General features: G+C 41.3%; 1 protein-coding gene across 1 annotated transcript in view; it reads left to right on the top strand.

Annotated features, from left to right (window-relative positions):
- GADL1 (glutamate decarboxylase like 1) overlaps positions 1–17,069 on the top strand; it is a 279,311-nt gene that overhangs the window by 45,248 nt on the left and 216,994 nt on the right. The window contains exon 4 of the mRNA XM_042955688.1: positions 6,653–6,741. The gene's annotated coding sequence lies outside the window, so the exon portion shown is untranslated. The remainder of the gene's footprint in view (positions 1–6,652; positions 6,742–17,069) is intronic.

The following is a 17,069-nucleotide window of genomic DNA, read 5'->3' as shown; positions in this document are numbered from 1 at the left end:
TTTTGTAGTGTCTTTATCTGGTTTTGGCATCAGAGTAATGCAGACCTCATAGAATAAATTTGGAAGGTTTTCTTCCTCTTCTATTTTTTGAAATAGCTTGGGAAGAATAGTATTAACTTTTTTTAAATGTGTGGTAGAATTTAAAAAAATAAAAAACTAAAATAAATGTTTGGTAGAATTCACCTGTAAAGGCATTTGGTTGTGGACTTTTGTTTGTTAGAATTTTTTGATTACTGATTCAATTTCATCACTGGTAATCAGTCTATTCAAATTTTCTATTTCTTCCTGGCTCAATTTTGGGAGGTTATATGTTTCTAGGAATTTATACATTTCTTCTAGGTTGTCCAATTTGTTGGCATGTAATTTTTCATAATATTTTCTTGTATTCTTTGTATTTCTTCAGTGTTGGTTATTTCTCTTCTTTCATTTCTGATTTTGTTGATTTGAATCATCTCTCTCTTCTTTTTTGATGGTTCTTGCTGAAGGTTTACCAATTTTGTTGATCTTTCAAAGTACCAGATCCTGGTTTCATTGATCAGTTCTGTTGATTTTTTAGTTTTTATTTCATTTGTCTCTTCTCTAATCTTTATTATTTCCTTTGTTCTATTGGTTTTTGCTTTGTTTGTTCTTCTTTTTCTAGCTCCTTTGAGTGTAAGGTTAGGTTGTTTATTTGACATTTTTCTTGCTTCTTGAGGTAGAACTGTATTGCGATAAACTTCCCTCTTAGAACGGCTTTTGCTGCATCCCAAAGATTTTGGACTGTTATGTTTTCATTTTCATTTGTCTCCATGTATTTTTTTACTTCCTCTTTTATTTCTTGGTTGACCCATTCATTGTTTAGTAGCATGTTATTTGACCTCCATGTACCTGTGCTCTTTCCAGATTTTTTCTTGTGATTGATTTCTCATTTCATAATATTATGGTCAGAAAAGATGCATGGAATGACTTCTATATTTTTAAAGATTGTTGTGACATGTTTTATGGCCTAATATGTGATTTATTCTGGAGAATGTTCCATATGTTCTTGAAAGAATGTGTATCCTGCGTTTAAGAAAAAAAATTTTTTAAACTTTGTTTATTTTTGAGAAAGAGAGAGACAGAGTGTGGGCAGGGGAGGGGAAGAGAGAGGGAGACACAGAATCTGAAGCAGGGCCCAGGCTCGGAGCTGTCAGCACAGAGCCTGATGTAGGGCTTGAAATCATGAACTGTGAGATCATGACCTGAGTCAAAGTCAGCTGCTTAACCAACTGAGCTACCTAGGTGCCTATATCCTGCTGTTTTAGGATGGAATGTTCTGAATATATCTGTTAAATCCACCTGGTCCGATGTGTCATTCAAGGCTACGGTTTCCTTGTTTATTTTCTGTTTGGATGATCTATCCATCGATGTAAGTGCCATGTTAAGATTCTCTACTATTATTGTATTACCATCAATTACTTTTTTTATGTTTGTTATTAACTGCTTTAAGTCCTTCCATGTTGAGTGTATAAATATTTACAATTGTTATGTCTTCTTGTTGGATTGTCCCCTTAATGATTATATAGTGCCATTTGTCTCTTGCTATGGTCTTTGTTTTAAAGTCTATTTTGTCCAGTATAAGTATTGCTACCTGGCTTTCTTTTCACTTCCATTTGTGTGATAAATGCTCTTCCATCCCTTCACTTTCAATCTGCGTGTGTCTTCAGGACTGAAATGAATCTCTTGTAGACAGCATATAGATGGGTCTTGATTTTTTTATCCATTCTTTCACCCTATGTCTTTTGATTGGAGTATTTAATTCATGGACATTCAAAGTAATTATTGATAGGCCTGTATTTATTTCCATTTTGTTACTTGTTTTATGCTTGTTTCGTAGTTTTTTTCTGTTCTTTTCTTCTCTTGCTCTCTTTTCTGATGATTAGTTGGCTTTCTTTAGTGATATACTTGGATATTTTCTCTTTATTTTTTGCATATCTATCACTGGTTTTTGATTTGTGTTTACCATTTGGTTTGTATATAACATTTTCTGTATATAGCAGTCTATATTTAGTTGATGGTCATTTAAATTTGAACCCATCTTTTACTCCTCTTCTGCCCACAATTTAGGTATATGGCGTCATACTTTATATCCTTATATTTTGAGAGCCTCTTGATTGGTTTCTACAAATATACTTATTTTTACTGCTTTAGTGCTTCCTTTCCTTACTCCTGCTTATGGTCTTTCCTTTCCAGTCAGAGTCCCCTTTAACATTTCTTGTAAGGCTGGTCTAGTGGTCATGAATTCCTCTAAATTTTGTGTGTCTGGGAAATTCTTTATGTTTCTTTCTATTCTGAGTGGTAGACTTTCTGGATAGAGTATTCTTGGTTGCAGATTTTTTTCCTTTCAGCATTTTGAATATTTTATGCCATTCCCTTCTGGCCTGCAAAGTTTCTGCTAAAAAATCAGTTTACGGCCTTATGGAGTTTCCTTTGTATGTAACTGCTTCCTTTTCTCTTGCTGCTTTTAAAATTCTCTCTTTATCACTACATTTTGGCATCTTAATTACTATGTATCTTGGTGTGGACCTTTTGGGTTGATTTTGTTGGGAGATCTCTGTGCCTTCTTGATCTGGATTTCTGTTTCCTTCCCCAGATTCTGAAAGTTTTCAGCTATTATTTCTTGAAATAAATTTTCTGCCCCTTGTCTTTCTCTTCTTCTTTTGGGATTCCTATGATGTGAATGTTATTATACTTGAGAGTGGGGCGCTTGGGTGGCTCAGTTGATTAAGTGTCTGACTTTGACTCCAGTCATAATTTCATGGTTCATGGGTTTGAGCCCTGTGTTGGGCTCTGTGCTGACAGCTCAGTCTGGAGCCTGCTTCAGATTCTGTGTCTCCCTCTCTCTCCCCCTCCCTGCTTGCACTGTATCTCTCCTGTCTCTCAAAAATGAATAAATGTTTTTTAAAAAAATTATTACACCTGATGATATTGCTAATTTCCTTGAGTGTATTCTCATTTTGCATATTTTTTTTCTCTCACCTGCTCACCTTTCCATTACTTTGTCCTTCAGGTCACTGATTGATTCTTCTGCTTCATCTACTCTATTATTTATTCCACCGAGTGCATTTTTAATTTCATTTATTGTGTTCTTCATCTCTGATTGGTTCTTTCTTATCTCTTTGTTGAGGGTCTAACTGCTGTCCTCCCCTTTTTCCTCAAGTTTAGTGAGCATCTTTATGATCATTACTTTAAATTTTCTATGAAGCATATTACTTCTCTCCATTCCACTCAGGTCTCTTGCTGTGGTTTTGTCTGTTCTTTCATTTGGGACATATTCCTCTGTGTCCTAATTTTGTCTAACTCTCTGTGTCTGTTTCTGTGTTTTGGGCAAGATAGCTACCATCTCCTGCCCTTGAAAATAATGGCCTTTGAGGAAGAGGTCCTATAGTGCCCTGCAGTGCTGTGTTCCCTGTTCAGCAGAACCCAGTACCTCAGGAGTGTTTCCTTTGCATGACGTGTGCACCCTGTTGCGGCCCCTGGGCTGCTTTTCCCTTCAGTCCTGTTATCTGCATTGGCTCTCTTTGCCTGTGGTGAGCAGCGTTTGCTTCTTGTGTTGTCAGTGGGCCAGTTAGTGGACGCTTTTGGCTTGAGTTGATTCAGACCAGGCGTTTGACTGAAATGTGGTAGCATGGAACTGGAGGTACTTTCCCTGTGTTGTCCCCTGAGTAGCTTTCCTTGGTGGGCAGGGCCTGCAGTCAGACCAGTTTTCTGCACCCAGGCCACTGCTGGTTCTTCCTTCTGACCGGTGTGTGTGTGTGGTGGTGGTGGACTTTTCCTCTCTCCAGGGAAGGAGTCACTTTGGAGTGGTACTGGCCACTGTGGGGGCTGTTTGCACACTGCCGGGCCTGCAGCACCACCCTGTATAAACTCTGGCCAAGAGCCTATTGGAGGGGGCAGGTCCCAAGAAGCACAGTGGCAGGGGGATGCTGTGTTTTGAACTGCCATTCCTGGTTCCTTTGCAGGAGGGCTCCTGCAGTGCCTGGACTGAGGCACCATTTGGATGGGTCTGGGGAAGCACAGCAGAGGGTGTTATGCGGGGGGGGGCTAGCAAGCTTTGGGTGCATTCATTCCTCTGCAAGAAGGGCCCTGCATCACCTGGACGGATGTCCAAAGGGGTGGATTGGCAGAAGCACGGTGGAGGTGAGGGGTGGGCACAGCAGTGCTAAAAACTTAGTGAGTCCTGCAGGTGGCAGGGTGTTTACGCTGGGGGGTGGGGAGGGAAATGGTGCCTTCCAGTTCCTTTGTTCCTGGAGGAGTTCCCCATGATTTCTGTCCTTCTAGGACACTGAGATTAGTAAGTAACACTGCCTCTCATATGCCCCAGGCACCTTTCAAACTGCTGCTTCTATGCTGTATCTTCATGGGCTATTTGTTGTGCCGTCTCTTTAAGGGCAGACACTCGGTTTTTTTCCCCCCCTCCCAGCTCTCCCAGAACTGAGCCTGCTGAATTTTTTAAATTCCAGATTTTAAGTCCTGCTGGTTGTAAGGACTCATGAAGTTCAGCCCCTCTGGTTTTCAAAGCCAAATGTTATAGAGATTCATCTTCCCTGTGCAGGCTCCCCAGTGTGGAAGTCTGTTTCTTTCCCCTCCCCATGCCTGCAGCACCCTCCCTCCTGTGGGCGGTCCTCTGATTCCCTTTAGTTCCTGACACTATCTCTGCCCCTCCTGCTCTCTTCAGTGTGGCCACTTCTCTACATTTAGTTGTGGGGTTTATTCTGCAAGTCTCTGCGTCATTTTCTGGGTTATTTACACTGATGAGAATGTTATCTATTTGAATCCATGGGAGGAATGAGCCAAGGGTCCTTCTATACCACCATCTTCCCTGGAAGTCCTTACCTCATTTATTTTTATCTTTCATTTCATTTCATTTCATTTCATTTCATTTCATTTCATTTCATTTCATTTCGTTGAGTCACTTGCCTAATGTCACAGAGCAAATAAGTCATAAAGCCAGAATTCAACACTGGCCCTCTAACACCATAGCCCAGAAATATCTCTTTATGCAGGTAAAATTATATTTCTTATATTAAAAAAACACCTTTTTACCAGGGGTGCCTGGGTGGCTCAGTCGGTTAAGCGTCAGACTCTTGATTTCAGCTCAGGTAATGATCTCCCGGTTTGTGGGTTCAAGCCCCAGTGGTGCAGAACCTGCTTGGGATTCTCTCTCTTCCCTCTTTCTCTGCCTCTCTCTCTGCTCCTTCCTTGCACATGCATTTTTTTTTCTCTCTCTCTCAAAATAAATACAGTTAAAAAAATGCCTCTTTAACAAACAGTTTATTTTGTCAACAAAATTTGTTGTTGACAATAAGCATACTTATTTGGATTTGTATGAAATGAGGAGTTTGGATTATTTTTATTTTGTATGCAAGGGGAAAGATGGGCTTATCAGGTGACCAAATATTAGTGCCGGTTAGATCAACATACTGCCTGCATTAGCAAGATTGAAGAGAATGAGATGCTAGTTAGGATCAGTTTCTTCCAATCAGATCTAATATGTAAATAAGTGGCTGCCCTTTGATTGGTTACTGATGATCCTCGGAGGAAGTGATTAATGTTTTGCTTTTCTGGCTGCCTCCATACCCAAAGAATGTTAATACAAATGGAAATTTGGTCATATATTTAAGCAACCTGTCACAGCAAAGAGATTTCCAGAGCTTTTTGGTTAAAGAGGTTTTTGAATGTATGTATGAGCAATATATGGGCTGACTTTTTACTTCAGCAAATATAAAGATGTATTATCCCTTGAGGTTTGTTATTAACCTCAGTTTCACCTCTGTTAATATTTACTCCGCAGGTCAATAAATCTTGATATTCACTTCAACAGAAGCCAATATCTTCAGATTATGAGTTATTAATCTTAGCCAAACTGAAAAATTGTGTGAATATTTTTCTTTTACTAGAGAAAATGAGGGCTTTTTTGGTTTCCTTTTTCTTCAGGCTTTCTTAAGGAAGAAGCTTAGTTGTTATCTGAACCTCCAAACTGCTTTTTCAGATTTAGTGTTTGGAGTGGAGGGTATGAATTGGTTACAAAATAAAATTCAACTGAATAAAATGTAAAGATCTTTTTAGTTTTATTCAACAATTTATGAATCCCACCTAGCAGATAGAAAGGGGCTCCAAAAATGTATACAAAATGGAAGACTTTTATAGGCAGAAAGGGGTGAGACAAAGAATGGATCCTTTGTGGCAAGCTCCCCTTCCTTTGGAGGAAGCTGGGGGGCGGGGGTCTCTCAGGCAGATTACCTCACTAATGCTGACCAGGTAATTCCAGATAAACTGGTGGAAGGTAACATTCCTGGGAGAGGCTGAAACTACAGTTAGGTTAGGTATTAAGTCTTGGTTTGCTGACTTGGGTCTTAGCACAAGTGGCTCCATTTTGGATTCTTTCTTTCTTTCTTTCTTTCTTTCTTTCTTTCTTTCTTTCACAAGTCTTAATGCAAGTTTTAGAAACTCTCCTATTGAAAGGATTGCAAGGCGGCAGGAATTAAATAAATCTTATTTTAAATCCACCTGTGAAATATTCTGATTTTAAGGGGAACTTAGAAAAGATTATAGCCAAATCCCTGCTGCCCGCCTTTGTGTCATTTACTGACGTTGCTTGATGTGAGCCATGCCAAATGTGATGCATTTCTAGGTCCTGGCAGCAAAATGCTGTGCAGTAGAGAAGGACCGCTGCAGCTGGCCCAACTCGGGATAAAAAATAGCAAATGTGAAAAGACACAGGTGAGTGCATGGGCTTTCCAACAGCGTAGATGTTGCGAGTGAAGTGTGAAATAGAAGCAATTAGCTTGCCGTTTCAAAGGAATGTTTCTAGTCCTAGTCTGGTAATCTGGAGAATCACACCTATAATCATAGAGAAATTCAAGACAAAAGGAGATGAAAAACTAATGGAAGAAGTTGGAGGTCATCCGACCTTACGGCTAGTGGATGCTGCTCATGGAAACGGAGATATGTAGGATTAGGAAATAACTGTGTAGAGGGTGAGAAAGCGTCTTCCCAAACGCTGATAAAGGGACATTTTTAAAGATTTTGTAACATGTTTAGTGGAGGGGGGAAGGGCGGGGGACCAGGGAGAAGGTGGAGGGGAGTTCCGAAATGTGGTGGGAACTCTGGTCAGACAGACCAAGCCTGCAGAACCCTGTTTCTCAAAGTGTGGTCCTAGAACTAGCAGCTTTCGCATCACCCAGGGACTGATTAGAAATGCAAATTATCGGGGCGCCTGGGTGGCGTAGACGGTTAAGCGTCCGACTTCAGCCAGGTCACGATCTCGCAGTCCGTGAGTTCGAGCCCCGCGTCAGGCTCTGGGCTGATGGCTCGGAGCCTGGAGCCTGTTTCCGATTCTGTGCCTCCCTCTCTCTTTGCCCCTCCCCGTTCATGCTCTGTCTCTCTCTGTCCCAAAAATAAATAAAAAACGTTGAAAAAAATTTAAAAAAAAAAAAAGAAATGCAAATTATCAACCCCGTCCCAGAGCTATTGGATCGGAAACTCTGGAGGTGGAGTCCAGCAATTTGTAGTTTAAGGAGCTCTCTAGGTGATTGTGAAACACCTCAAACCTGAGAACCACTGTGCTAGGGCGCAGAGTTTTTAACCTTATCTGTACATTGCAATTCTTTGGGGAGTTTCAAAGATAATGATATGCCTGGGTTTTGCCTCTGGAGGTTCTGATTTAATTGCTCTGGGGTACGGCCCGGACATCAGGATGTTTTGCAGCTTCATAGATGATTTTAATGGGTAGCCAGGGCTGAAAATTACTCTAGGGCAAGTTCTCATCCTAAATTGCTTTTTCAAATCTAATTCTCTCCTTTCATATCAAATAGAATGCTTCCTTTGCTGTCCTGAAACAAAATTTATATGAATATTATTACTCATGCACATATTTTTAACTGAAATATAAAGGAGGAAGAACAGAAAAGTAATTTATGATAATATGCATTTCAAACATTTTAATTTGTGGGTCTGACCACACTTAGAGTGAAGCAGGCAGATGCTTGCGTTGAGGTGTTATCAACATGACAATTCCAAATGCAGATTGATCCCGGTGCGTTGAACTGGTAACTCAAACACCATGGACGACACTACTGGGAGTGACATAACTTGCCGAAAAGAACGAATCTTGGTAAAATTTCTAAAAAAAACAATGACCGGTTTTCCATTTTGCTGAGCCTTGGGTCAAAGCATGTACTTAAAGGGACGGTGACTTATTGTAGCGGATGCCATGGCTCCCCACAAAGATCCCCCTCCAGAACAGAAGCACTTACTTCCTCAGCTGCTGTGAATGCCGATTGCTGACGGCCCTCAGTTGATATGTCTCTTTGGGACTTTCCCTCAGCTGAAGAGCACCGCCTTGCCCAAGATCTCCCCAACATAGTACATCCTTCTCAGGCACAGGCTTCATTCAATGACTGGTCAAGGCTGGGTTATGAGTGAAGTGGATCTCCTGCCTGAATTCGGGGCAATTCTGAAGGTCTGGAGATTGAATCAGATCGACTGAGACCTTTGCTATAACTCCATTATAGCTCAGCTTCTTTCTCCGCCCAACCCTGTTCCCCTTGACCCCTCCGGGCTGATGGTTCTGAGAATACTCTCTGATAAGCCTCCTGCTGAAGGTATCCATTTTAGAGCCAACTGCCAGTGCGACCCACCAGTGACCACTAAAACCACCCGTTTCAGTGAAAGCCTGACTCCTTTAGTAGTCAGTTGGGTTACAGTTACCTGAAAAGATTTTTGTTAAATATTTTTATCCCATCCAGAAAGGATACCCCTTCATTGAGACAGATGGTGAAAGAGCCAGAATTGCATTTGCGGGAGTGACTTCTGGGAGCATGAAGCAAGCTGGCAGAGGAGAAAGGAAAACTCAGGTAGTGAGTCCCAGAAATGGCACTGGTGCTGGAGTCGCAAGTGTTCAGAACAAATCCCTGGAAATTGAGCTGGTAGAGACTCCACTAAATTCAGAGACAGGGCAGCCTCCAGCAAAAAAAAAATGTAAATTAGTCAACATTTGTTTTGCTTTTCCCCCGGTACCCTTTTCTCTCCATGGAGTCTGTAGCTGTGAGAACCTACTCTTTGGAAAAGATCTGATAAGCTATTTACCCCTTAGAGTGACTCTAAGTCAACAGTTTTGGTTTTTTGTCTTCCAGGGTTGTTTGCATTTGAAGTATTTTTATGGAATAAAAGTTGTGGTCTTTGGTTAAAAGGAATTTCAAGAAACTATCCTTCATTAGACAGATTGAAAATAGGAGCCAGGGAGCCTTTCCTCTTCCCACCCACTCACAATCCGTTCTCATTGGGGAATTTTTTAGGGTCAGAGAAGGGCGAGAATGGGGTACCCCAGCAGGAAAGTCTGTGAGCTCTTTGGAGATGGGTCACGCATGAATTGTATTTCCCATATCCTTGGAATTTGATATGTAGAGTTACAAAGCAAAGCTTCCTAGTCTTGGTTTTAAAGATAGAGTAAATTCGGAAATCTTCCATAGTCTGGATATATGCTTAGGATAATGAGTGTGGCTTTTGAAAGGATACTACCAAAATGTGAGAAAACCTCTCTAAATTTTATTTGTCTGTGAAGTCTTTACAAAGTGATGTAGTCTTGGCCAAGTAATTTTGTGTCTCTGGACTTCAATTCCTTTTCCATGACACAGATTATTATTTAGATTGCTCCCATGAGATTCCTTCTCACCCTCCTCTTTAATCACCTTAATGAAATAGAAGAAGAAATGTAAAAGTGAAAACAATGAGGACAACGTTAAGAACTCTCTGCAATCCTTTTTAGCGGCCCTGGCATTCATTCATTCATACCACAAACATTGACTGTCCACACTGTGCTAAGTCTTGGCCTGGGTTCAGAAGCCGAACGCATAAAGAGGTGCAAGCTTATGTCCTTGCTGCCAGTGTAGCGACATCATCCTTGATCTGCTGACCCTTAGGGCCTGACTTTATTTACTGCTCACATTAGTTCTATCCTTGGCCATGAATTAACCATGACTTTGCGTCTTAAATGCAGCGTGCGTGAAAGCCCTCTGTCGTTGGCCAGGGTGTTGTTTGCATAATGTATTGACCGTGCATGTTTAAACAACACCTAGGCGGATCATTAATACCAGGTACAGTTACTGAAATGAAGCTCCTGAGAATTTCTTCCCTTTGTAGTCTGAATTCTTGCCAATTTCTGAGCCGTTCCTGAAAGCAAATGGCTGGTGTTCTTTTTACCTCTCTTTTTGAGTCCTTTCAACCATACAACTAGTTAGAAGTAATTCAGCTAGGCTTTCTGAGCCATGAATGTAATATTTTCTAATGAAATGAAGCAAAATCTGAGGAAAACACCATCATTAGGAAACCACAATTTGCTGAGACAGGATGTTCTTTATCAATAAAACAATTTAATATGGTTACCATTAAATGTCGTAGTTCTATGGCAAGCGCAAGGTGACAGGGTTAGCGGGCAAAACCTTCAGTTGTACAGAGCGAAATTTCCTTATGGGGGTCGTAGGGAATGTCATCTCTCGGGGCCTTACCTTCCTTATGTATAAAATGATTTTGTTTGGGTCTAAAACAAATTAGGATAGGATAGGAGAAAAATGTTTAACCGGTAACATGTTTTAAGCCCAGTAAATATGTATGTGGTTTATCTCAATAAATACATATATGGAAACAGATTCTCAAGAGTTTTTACGAGTACAGAGGCCATGATCACACAGATTTGTGGGTGAACAGTCAAGAGACATGGACATTCCAGAAAAAATACATGACTATAACCTACCAAGTGATAGCAAATACATATTGTGACCTCAACAAGGGCCAGGCTACATGAGACACTTTCGGTCAGTAACATCACCGAACGTTGGCAAGAAATACGTGCTTTTGATAATTTGAAAATAAACATCTTCCACTTATATTTTCGAACGGTACTTCTCATTCTCTTTGGGAAGCATCAGGTTTTTGTTGTTGTTGTTGTTACTTTCCCAACCGCCATGAACCCATATTTTTGTAAACACAATAAAAATGAATTCCCAGAAAAATGAAATGAAAATTTAAAAATAAAATCTCCATTGTTTATTTTTAGATTTGGCAGACAGGTAATTACTGTATCTAATTGTATAAAGATGTCTAAATGTTTCCTCTCAATGATCTCTTTGTAGATTAGTTACAAAAATGCTTGCACACCATGATTGGTTTACCACCACACAGGGAACAACAATGGTGGTGAGGACTCAAGGACTTCCAATAAAAGGCTGATATCTGGAATTGCTTCCACATCATCACTTTTGTGGTGGTAGCTTCATTTAAATGGGTGTTTATGTCGGCCACATATTAGTATGTAAACATTTTTTTTTTAAATTTTTTTTCAACGTTTTTAATTTATTTTTGGGACAGAGAGAGACAGAGCATGAATGGGGTAGGGGCAGAGAGAGAGGGAGACACAGAATCGGAAACAGGCTCCAGGCTCCGAGCCATCAGCCCAGAGCCTGACGCTGGGCTCGAACTCACGGACCGCGAGATCGCGACCTGGCCAAAGTCGGACGCTTAACCGACTGCGCCACCCAGGCGCCCCAGTACGTAAACATTTTTTAACAAAAGCAAAATTTCTGAAGTCCAGAGGATCAATTCAATTCAAATCATATTCTTAGCCTCTTTATAAGGCACTATGATGGCCCTATGATGAAGAGAAAAATGAAGGAGACCGTTCTTTGCCCTCATGGGCCTTAGAGTCAAATAAGAGAGTGTTTTCCCAACTTTTTGACAGAAATCCAGTGTTAGAAATACTATTTATATCACAAGCCAATACGTGGATACACATATGAAACAAAAGTAGCACAAAATAAATATTTGCCTCTTTTATAGAATTAATTTGGCATTTCCTATCTTATTCTATTTCTATTTTGTTTCTATTTTATTCTATTTCTAATCTATTTCTCTTCCACATTTTAAAAATTATGATGATGAAACAGTAACGATTTCATGACCCACTAATGGCGTGCGACCCAGAATTTGAAAACTCTGAAATAGGGGCAGGTGACAAGTATAAAGGTACCTCTAGTTCAAGGAAGAATGTGCCACCAACAGAAATTTAAACTGAAATCCCACAAAATATCAAAGGAATTATGCTGCTTGGAACTTAAGGAAAAGGAGAGCTTAGTAGGTGGGAGAGTCAGCAGAACTAAGGATATAAGGTCAGGTTCATGGTTGGAACTCAGCAGACATTCTTGGCACTATGTTTCATGCTTCTGCTCTGAAAACCAAGAGGGTCTTCAGGGTGAAATGCTTCTGGTTGGTTTGATGAGCTACCTTTACTCAAAATTCTTTGGCCAACAAATATGTGTTGAGGGTCTTCTGTGTGTCTCTCACTGTTCTAGGCTTGGCATACAGCCATGAACAAGGCAGATACAGATCCCTTTGTCCACACGGAGCTGGTGTTCTAGGTAGGGAGAAAGAATAAGCAAGGCAGATGAGTAAAGGTACTCACTGTACAACTGTGTGCAACTGTGAACACTATGTGCAAAGGAGAAAGAAAGGAAGAAAGAAATAAAGAAAGAAAAGAGAGAAAGAAAAGAGAAAGAAAGAAAGAAAGAAAGAAAGAAAAAAGAAAGAAAGAAAGAAAGAAAGAAAGAGAAAGAAAGAAAGAAAGAAAGAAAGAAAGAAAGAAAGAAAGAAAAGAAAAAATGGTAGAATGGAAGAAAAGAGAATCTAGAGTGTCAGGGTCAGGGAGTGGTTGAGGTATGAAATAGGGGAAGGTCAACCTCATTGAGGAGGTGAGATTTGAACAAAGACTTAAAGGAGGTGAAGGGGTATGCCAAGGGGATAAGGAGGAAAGGGCATTTTAGGCAGGGGACCGAGTGGCACAGAGCCCCTCAGGCAGAAAAGCCTTGTCTGTTCCAGGAACAGCAGGCAGACCCTGTGTGGCTCAGGCAAGTGACAAGGGAGAGCTCGGTAGGAGGTGAGGTCCTCAAAGCCTTGGAGGCCATTGTGAAGATTTTGGCCTTTACTGTCAGACAAATGGGAAGCCGCTGGAGGCTTTTGGGCAGAGGAAGATGATTTGAGTAATGTTTTTAAAAGTGTCACTTGGCTGTTTTGCTGGAAGTAGACTACAGGGGCCACAGGTGGAGGGAGTGGATATTGCAATAGCCCAGGAGAAAGAAGATGGCGGTTCGTGCCGTGACAGTAATGGTGGACACAGTGAGAAGTCGTCAGGTTATGACTATATCTTAAAGGTGGAACCCAAAGGGTTTTCTGGCAGGTTGGCTGTGGGCATGAGAAAATGAGAAAAGTTCCCAATTGTCCTGTGGAAGGATTGGATAGTTGGGAGAATGGAGTCGCTGTCAACAGAGAGGGGGTGTGCATGATGCAAATATTTTAAGGATTCAGTTTTGGACATCTTGAGCTTGCAGTATCTATTAGACTTCCAAGTGGAGGCCTTGTATGAATTTGGAGCTCAGTTTGGGCTGGAAATCGAAGCGAGAAATGTAAAGTTGGGATTTACGTTTTCATATCTTTTCTCTCATTCCTCACGATCACTACTCTCATTGTTATTCTACTTAGTAATAGAAGTGGAGAGAAGTAGAGGAGGAATCTTGTTTGCTTTGACCCCAGCTTCCTAAAATTGGCAGTTTGATGTGAGAAGTAACAGCTATTTTGACAAGAGTCGCTTTTCTGTAAAAGACCTGTCTTGATATCGGATCACGGAAAGGCAAATGAGAATTATTGCATAGCCACACTTTATGTTACAGAGGCATCACCGAAAGCATCTGGTAATTCAAAATTTATGTCATTCAAGTCATCCTGGCCAAGAGTGACAAGTATTTTGGTTTACCAGCTACCGTGGTAGCTCTGTGTGCCAATAGTGTAAATATAGTTTATAACTCCTGTCCCCATCTGTGCAGAAGAAGCTCTCCTTGCACACCACCGCTGCACTCTGAGCACTTCTGACCCCAGCTGGGTGGGTTTCCCCCACAACGAGCGACACCAGCCGGTGTCCCACAAGTCAATTCCATTCTGACACTAGCTAGAGTTAGTGCAGGCCCCACGGGTTAAGGGCTCAGCCCCACAAGACCGTCCTCCCCCACCCCAACTGTCAGTTGTATGTCCCACTTTGTCACCTCTGCTTCTGACCCACTGGCTGCATACTGGACGTTCCTGCAACTCTCTCCTCAGGTTCTATCGTTTGCTCGAACAGGTCACAAAATCCAGGGAAACCCATACTTACATTTGCTGGTTTGTTATATAATGAAGAAAATGATAAAGGGTACAAAGGAACAACCACATGAAGAGATACATGGGGTGATCAGGTCTAGAAGGATCCTGAACACAGGAGTTCTTGTCCCTGTGGAGTTGGGGTGCGCCCGCCAAGGCTCCTCATGGCCCAGTCTCTCTGGTGACCAGACTCCATCCGGGAGTCTGCCGAGAGTTAACCTCCTTAGAACAACAGACCCTGCTTTCACCCAGGAACTTACAACGGATTTAGGAACTCTATGTCAGGAATTGGGGTCAAAGAGTAAATATTAGTACAAAAGAGGCTACTAATGCTCTTACCGCTTAGGAAATTTACAATGGTATTAGGAGCTCTGTGCCAGGAACCAGGGCCAGAGATCAATGTATATATTTTCTATTATCTCACACCATCCTTTGAAACATCACATTTCCTTGCGTTTTATATGAAGAAATTAGCCCTTTTAAAAATTCCAAGTGCATTAAGATTTTCATAATATTTTTTAAATTCAAATCCATATAAAATGAGCTCGTTTCGTACGCATTAGGAAGAGGTTTAGCCCAATCTGTGGAGCAGACAATGCTTGGTATCCCTTGATCTCTATTCTCTCTCTTTCTCTCTAAGTACTAGAAGCTCGGGTTTCTTAGCTTGGCGTTTGGTTGCCTAAAATAAGGATAATGTTTCCCAGTCCTCCTTGCAGCTAGAAATGGCCACATGACTAAGTTTTGGCTAATGGGATGAGGATAGAAATGATGTCTACGATTTGCACATTAGGCTTACCTTTCTCTCTTCCTCCATCCTGTTCGGATTATGGCCTTGGAAGTCAGCTATTTGGATCCATTCGGAAAAGGGAAACGTGGGAATGGCAGAACAAGAAGATGGAAGGAACCGAGGTCCCACAGTGGTGCTCTAGAGCCGGGCCTGCTGCAATAGCCCTATGCTGCCTACCTCCGATCTGCTTCACGAAAAGAGACAGAGCTTCAGTGGTTTTGTTGAAACTACTGTTGGTTGGAGTCTTTAGAACATGCGCCTGATATTCTAATTAATGAAAGTAAGTAAAATATTCACTTCTCCAAATTGTGAAAAGATGCAGAGAGCATTTGCCTGGGGCAGCATGGCTTAGCAAAAAAGGCACTGACTTCGGTGTGGCCTCAGACAGCCTGGATTTGAATTTCAGCCTCTCCCTCTAGCAGCCGCATGACCTTGACAAAGTTATTCGCATCCTTTGATACTCAATACTTATCAATTGGACAATATAAAAGAAAACAGAGGTAAGATACCTAACACGGGCCTCCATAGAATTAAACGGGGTAATGCAAAAAAAGTCCTTCAACCAAATAGGCATATAAGAAATATTCAGTCTTGCCCTCGTTTCTTCTTACTGTCTGTTCTATACCTAAAGGTCTAGTGAGTATTTCGAACGCAGTGTGTCCAAACTGAGCTTCCCTCTCCCTCGCAGATTTGCTCCACCCATAGGTTTCTTTCTTTCTTTTTTGTTTTTAAGTTTTATTTATTTATTTTGAAACAGGGAGCGTGGGTGAGTGTGAGCAGGGGGAGGGGCAGGCAGGGGTTGGGTGGTGGGGAGAGAATCCCAAGCTGATAGCACGGAGCCTGCTGCAGGGCTTGATCTCACGTCCATGAGATCATGACCTGAGTCAAAATCAAGAGTCAGATGCTCAACCAACTGAGCTCCCCAGGTGCCCCCCCCCCCCATCGGTTTGTTCATCTCACTTTATGGTGATTCCATCTCCCATTTCTTCAAAGTCAAAAATCTTCAGAGTCATCTGATATACCTCTCTCTTTCCAATAAACCACATGAATTTATCAGAAGATTTGGAGGATTCTATCTTCAAAATAGATCTAGAATCTGACTTTCTCACGGTATCTACCACAACCACCCTGGTCTGAGCCACCGACTGCTAGCTACAGCCCAACTACTAAGAATTTTCCAGACATCAGCCTAGTAATAGGGGCTATGTGGGAGTTTACCCATCAGATATCGAGGAATTTGTTACGTTAAGGATGATTTTAGTTCAATTGTCCCTACATATGTGTTTGAGTGTCTGAGGATTGTACAGCACAGTTTTGCCTTATAATTCAATTTACAGCACTTTGCAAATGCTCTGTTTTGCCGAAACACGAGTGGACGCTAAGTGGGATGGATTTTTATTGCACTCTTGGCACACTCTGCACTTTGTAAATTAATTAGCCCTTTTCAGTTTTGTTTTTAAGAAGTAATTGTTTGCAGCTGTCTGCTGCAGTACTTATCTCCCTTCTAAAGGCTTCATTTTGATGCTTTTTATAAGAAAACTGGCTGGGATGAGGGCAGATTCTGTATTCTGCCATTTATCCAACCTAAGGAGATTTCTAAAAGAATCAGAGTGAGACATTCTTTTGGGATCAGAATGGAACTTTAGTTCCCTCTCTTTCCTTTTATTCATTTCTCACTCCAGCAAGAGGAGCGATTCCGGCTAGGTCATATCACCTCTGGAGCCTCAACCATTGATCAAGTGAATTTAAACAGTGTCTTAAATAAATCACCAAGGTTCTACTTAGTTTCTTTGGCAAGAGTCAAATTCTAATGCAACTCATTAGGAATATCCTATAATTCATCTAATGCATCCAGCGGATGGAACCATCACTTGCAAGTTTTGTTAATTTCTATCTCCTCTTCCTCAGTGATCAGTTGTTTTCTCAGTGTCCCACCAGGAAAGACAAGCCTTTCTGTATCATTGATGAACTTTATTGCTGGGATGGGACTTCTCAAAACATCAGGTCGTCTAATTCTCCAGAAGAAAGAAAGACGAAGGAAGGCAGAGGGATGGTAAGGTAGATTCTAAGGTGCCCTCTGGGG

This window comes from Panthera leo, chromosome C2, assembly GCF_018350215.1.
Source record: "Panthera leo isolate Ple1 chromosome C2, P.leo_Ple1_pat1.1, whole genome shotgun sequence".
Classification (NCBI taxonomy): Eukaryota; Metazoa; Chordata; class Mammalia; order Carnivora; family Felidae; genus Panthera; species Panthera leo.
The sequence above is the reverse complement of the archived record's forward strand: the minus strand, read 5'-3'. Positions and strand labels throughout refer to the sequence as shown.